The sequence below is a fragment of the Orcinus orca genome, chromosome 2, assembly GCF_937001465.1.
Source record: "Orcinus orca chromosome 2, mOrcOrc1.1, whole genome shotgun sequence".
NCBI classification, from domain to species: Eukaryota; Metazoa; Chordata; class Mammalia; order Artiodactyla; family Delphinidae; genus Orcinus; species Orcinus orca.
This window is the reverse complement of record NC_064560.1, coordinates 76,464,406-76,470,405: the sequence shown is the minus strand read 5'-3', so window position 1 is coordinate 76,470,405 and position 6,000 is coordinate 76,464,406.

Here is a 6,000-nt window from a genome sequence, read left to right as displayed (position 1 = left end):
GTTTATTGGCCATTTGTATCTCTTCTTTGGAGAAATATCTATTCAAGTCTTATGCTCATTTTGAATCAGATTGTTCAGTTTTTTGTTGTTAAGGTTTTTTGTGAATTTTTGAATTTTATTTTTTTATACAGCAGGTTCTTATTAGTTATCTATTTTATACACATTAGTGTATACATGTCACTCCTAATCTCCCAATTCATCACACCACCACCCCCATCCCCCGTCGCTTTTCCCACTTGGTGTACATACATTTATTCTCTACATCTGTCTCAATTACTGCCCTGCAAACCAGTTTATCCGTACCATTTTTCGAGGTTGCACATACATGCATTAATATACGATATTTGTTTTTCTCTTTCTGACTTACTTCACTCTGTATGACAGTCTCTAGATCCATCCATGTCTCTACAAATGACTCAATTTCGTTACTTTCTGTGGCTAATATTCCATTGTATCTATGTACCATGTTTTCATTATCCATTCATCTGTAGATGGTCATTTAGGTTGCTTCCATAACCTGGCTATTGTAAATAGTGCTGCAATGAACATTGGGGTGCATGTGTCTTTTTAAATTATGATTTTCTCTGGGTATATGCCCAGTAGTGTGATTGCTGGGTCATATGAAAATTCTATTTTTAGTTTTTTAAGGAACCTCCGTACTGTTCTCCATAGTGAGTGTATCAATTTACATTCCCACCAACAGTGCAAGAGGGTTCCCTTTTCTCCACACCCTCTCCAGCATTTGTTGTTTGTAGATTTTCTGATGATGCCAGTCTAACTGGTGTGAGGTGATACCTCATTGTAGTTTTGATTTGCATTTCTCTAATAACTAGTGATGTTGAGCAGATTTTCATGTGCTTCGTGGCCATCTGTATATCTTCTTTGGAGAAATGTCTATTTAGGTCTTCTGCCTATTTTTGGATTGGGTTTTTTTTTTTTAATATTGAGCTGCATGAGCTGTTTTTATATTTTGGAGATTAATCCTTCATCCATTGATTCGTTTGCAAGTATTTTCTCCCATTTTGAGAGTTGTCTTTTCGTCTCCTTTATGGTTTCCTTTGCTGTGCAAAAGCTTTAAAGTTTCATTAAGTCCCATTTGTTTATTTTTGTTTTTATTTCCATTACTCTAGGAGGTGGATCAAGAAAGATCTTGCTGTGATTTATGTCAAAGAGTGTTCTTCCTATGTTTTCCTCTAAGAGTTTTATAGTGTCCGGTCTTACGTTTAGGTCTCTAATCCATTTTGAGTTTATTTTTGTGTATGGTGTTAGGGAGTGTTCTAATTTCATTCTTTTACATGTAGCTGTCCAGTTTTCCCAGCACCACTTACTGAAGAGAGTGTCTTTTCTCCGTTGTATATCCTTGCCTCTTTTGTCATATCTTAGTTGACCATAGGTGTGTGGGTTTATCTCTGGGCTTTCTATCCTATTCCATTGATCTATATTTCTGTTTCTGTGCCAGTACCATACTGTCTTGATTACTGTAGCTTTGTAGTATAGTCTGAAGTCAGGGAGTCTGATTCCTCCAGCTCCGTTTTTTTCCTTCAAGACTGCTTTGGCTATTCAGGGTCTTTTGTGTCTCCATAGACATTTAAGATTTTTTTTGTTCTAGTTCCGTAAAAAATGCCATTGGTAATTTGATAGGGATTGCATTGAATCTGTAGATTGCTTTGGGTAGTCTAGTCATTTTCACAATATTGATTCTTCCAATACAAGAACACGGTATATCTCTCCATCTGTTGGTATCATCTTTTTCTTTCATCAGTGTCTTACAGTTTTCTGCATACAGGTCTTTTGTCTCCCTAGGTAGGTTTATTTCTAGGTATTTTATTCTTTTTGTTGCAATGGTAAAAGGGAGTGTTTCCTTAATTTCTCTTTCAGATTTTTCATCATTAGTGTATAGGAATGCAAGAGATTTCTGTGCATTCATTCTGTATCCTGCAAATTTACCAAATTCATTAATTAGCTCTAGTAGTTTTCTGGTGGCATCTTTAGGATACTCTATATAGAGCATCATGTCGTCTGCAGTGACAGTTTTACTTTTTTTCCAATTTTTATTCTTTTCATTTCTTTTTCTTCTCTGATTGCCATGGCTAGGACTTCCAAAACTATGTTGAATAATACTGGCGACTGTGGACATCCTTTTCCTGTTCCTGATCTTAGAGGAAATGCTTTCAGTTTCTCACAATTGAGAATGATGTTTGATGTGGGTTTGTCGTATATGACTTTTATTATGTTGAGGTAGGTTCCCTCTGTGCCCACTTTCTGGAGAGATTTTATCATAAATTGGTGTTGAATTTTGTCAAAAGCTTTTTCTGCATCTATTGAGATGATCATATGGTTTTTATTCTTCAATTTGTTAATATGGTGTATCATATTGATTGATTTGTGTATACTGAAGAATCCTTGCATCCCTGGGATAAATCCCCCTTGATCGTGGTGTTTGATACTTTTAATGTGTTGTTGGATTCTGTTTGCTAGTATTTTGCTGAGGATTTTTGCATCTATATTCATCAGTGATATTGGCCTGTAATTTTCTTTTTCTTGTAGTATCTTTGTCTGGTTATTATTTGAGATTTTTCTTGTTTCTTGAGATAGGCTTGTATAGCTATAATCTTCCCTCTTAAAACTGATTTTGCTGCATCTCATAGGTTTTGGATCGTTGTGTTTTCATTATCATTTGTCTCTAGGTATTTTTTGATTTCTTCAGTGACCTCTTGGTTATTTAGTAATGTATTGTTTAGCCTCCATGTGTTTGTGTTTTTTACATTTTTTTCCCCCGTTATTTATTTCTAATCTCATAACATTGTGGTCAGAAAACATGCTTGATATGATTTCAATTTTCTTAAATTTACTGAGGCTTGATTTGTGACCCAAGATGTGATCTATCCTGTAGAATGTTCCATGCGCACTTGAGAAAAAAGTGGAATCTGCTGTTTGGGGATGGAATATTTTATATATATCAATTTAATCTATCTGATCTATTGTGTCATTTAACCCTGTGTTTCCTTATTAATTTTCTCTTTGGATGATCTGTCCATTGGTGTAAGTGAGGTGTTAAAGTTCCCTTCTATTTTTGTGTAACTGTCGATTTCCTCTTTTATAGTTGTTAGCAGTTGCCTTATGTATTGAGGTACTCCTATGTTGGGTGCATATATATTTATAATTGTTATATCTTCTTCTTGGATTGATCCCTTGATCATTATGTCATGTCCTTCCTTGTCTCTTGTAACATTCTTTATTTTAAAGTCTATTTTACATGATATGAGTATTGCCACTCCATCTTTCTTTTGATTTCCACTTGCATGAAATATCTTTTTCCATCCCCTCACTTTCAGTCTGTATGTGTCCCTAGGTCTGAAGTGGGTCTCTTGTAGACAGCATATATATGGGTCTTGTTTTCGTATCCATTCAGCCAGTCTATGTCTTTTGGTTGGAGCGTTTAATCCATTCTCTTTTAAGGTAATTATTGATATGTATGTTCCTATTACCATTTTCTTAATTTTTTTTTTTTTTTTTGTGGTACGAGGGCTTCTCACCATTGTGGCCTCTCCCATTGCTGAGCACAGGATCCGGACGTGCAGGCCCAGCAGCCATGGCTCATGGGCCCAGCCGCTCTGCGGCATGTGGTATCCTCTTGGACTGGGGCACGAACCCATGTCCCCTGCATCGGCAGGTGGACTCTCAGCCACTGTGCCACCAGGGATGCCCTTGGGTTTGTTTTTGTATACACTTTTCTTCTCTTGTGTTTCCCACTTTGAGAAGTTCCTTTCGCTTTTGTTGTAGAGTTGGTGTGGTGGTGCTGAATTCTTTTAGCTTTTGCTTGTCTGTAAAGCCTTTGATTTCTCCATCAAATCTGTATGAGATCCTTGCCGGGTAGAGTAATCTTGGTTGTAGGTTCTTCCCTTTCATCACTTTAAGTATATCATGCCACTCCCTTCTGGCTTGTAGAGTTTCTGCTGAGAAATCAGCTGTTAACCTTATGTGAGTTTCCTTGTATGTTATTTGTCATTTTTCCCTTCCTGCTTTCAATAATTTTTCTTTGTCTTTAATTTTTGCCAATTTGATCACTATGTGTCTCAGTGTGTTTCTCCTTGGGTTTAGCCTGTATGGGACTCGCTGTGCTTCCTGGACTTGCATGGCTATTTCCTTTCCCATGTTAGGGAAATTTTCAACTATAATCTCTTCAAATATTTTCTCTGGTCCTTTCTCTCTCTCTTCTCCTTCTGGGACCCCTATAATGTGAATGTTGTTGCATTTAATGTTGTCCCAGAGGGTCTCTTAGGCTGTCTTCATTTCTTTTCATTCTTTTTTCTTTATTCTGCTCTGCAGAAGTGAATTCCACCATTCTGTCTTCCAAGTGACTTATCCGTTCTTCTACCTCAGTTATTCTGCTATTGATTCCTTCTAGTGTAGTTTTCATTTCAGTGATTGTATTGTTCATCTCTATTTGTTTGTTCTTTAATTCTTCTAGGTCTTTGTTAAACATTTCTTGCATCTTCTAGATCTTTGCCTCCATTCTTTTTCTAAGGTCCTGGATCATCTTCACTATCATTACTCTGAATTCTTTTTCTGGAAGGTTGCCTATCTCCACTTAATTTAGTTGATTTTCTGGGGTTTTATCTTGTTCCTTCATCTCGTACATAGCCCTCTGCCTTTACATCTTGTCTATCTTTCTGTGAATGTGGTTTTGTTCCACAGCCTGCAGGATTGTAGTTCTTCTTGCTTCTGCTGTCTGCCCTCTGGTGGATGAGGCTATCTAAGAGGCTTGTGTAAGTTTCCTGATGGGAAGGACTGGTGGTGGCTAGAGCTGGCTGTTGCTCTGGTGGGCAGAGCTCAGTAAAACTTTCATTCGCTTGTCTGTTGATGGTGGGGCTGGGTCCCCTCCCTGCTGGTTGTTTGGCCTGAGGCGACCCAACACTGGAGCCTACCCGGGCTCTTTGGTGGGGCTAATGTTGGACTCTGGGAGGGCTCACACAAAGGAGTACTTCCCAGAACTTCTGCTGCCAGTGTCCTTGTCTTCATGGTGAGACAGAGCCACCCCTGCCTCTGCAGGAGACCCTCCAACACTAGCAGGTAGGTCTGGTTCAGTCTCTATGGGGTCACTGCTCCTTTCCCTAGGTCCCGATGCACATACTACTTTGTGTGTGCCCTCCAAGAGTGGAGTCTCTGTTTCCCCCAGTCCTGTCAAAGACCTTCAATCAAATCCTGCTAGCTTTCAAAGTCTGATTCTCTAGGGATTCCTCCTCCTGTTGCCAGACCCCCAGGTTTGGAAGCCTGACATGGGACTCAGAAGCTGCACTCCAGTGGGTGGACTTCTGTGGTATAATTGTTCTCCAGTTTGTGAGTCACCGACCCAGCAGTTATGGGATTTGATTTTATTGTGATTTCGCCACTCCTACCATCTTATTGTGTCTTCTCCTTTGTCTTTGGATGTGGGGTGTCTTTTTGGTGAGTTCTAGTGTCTTCCTGTCAATGATCGTTCAGCAGTTAGTTGTGATTCCAGTGTTCTTGCAAGAGGGAGTGAGAGCACATCCTTGTACTCTGCCATCTTGAACCAATCTCCGAGAAACACCATTGTTTGATTGCTGTCTCTGTAATCTCCTTAGTTACAAATACCTTTAATCCTGTTTTGTGGCATACACTTTTGTGAAAAGCTGAGGTTTGGAAATTTATCAGTTAGCTATTGCCACAATAATGTTGCATACCCCTATGTTCTTAGCAGCACTGTTTATAATAGCCAAGACATGGAAACAAGCTAAACGTCCATCAACAGATGAATGGATAAAGAAAATGTGGTATATATACACAATGGAATACTACTCAGCCATAAAAAATAGAATGAAATAATGCCATTTGCAGCAACCTAGAGATTATCATACTAATTCAAGTAAGTCCGAGAAAGACAAATACCATATGATATCTCTTATATGTGCAATCTAAAATATGACACAAATGAACTTATCTATGAAACAGACTCACAGATATACAGAACAGACTTCT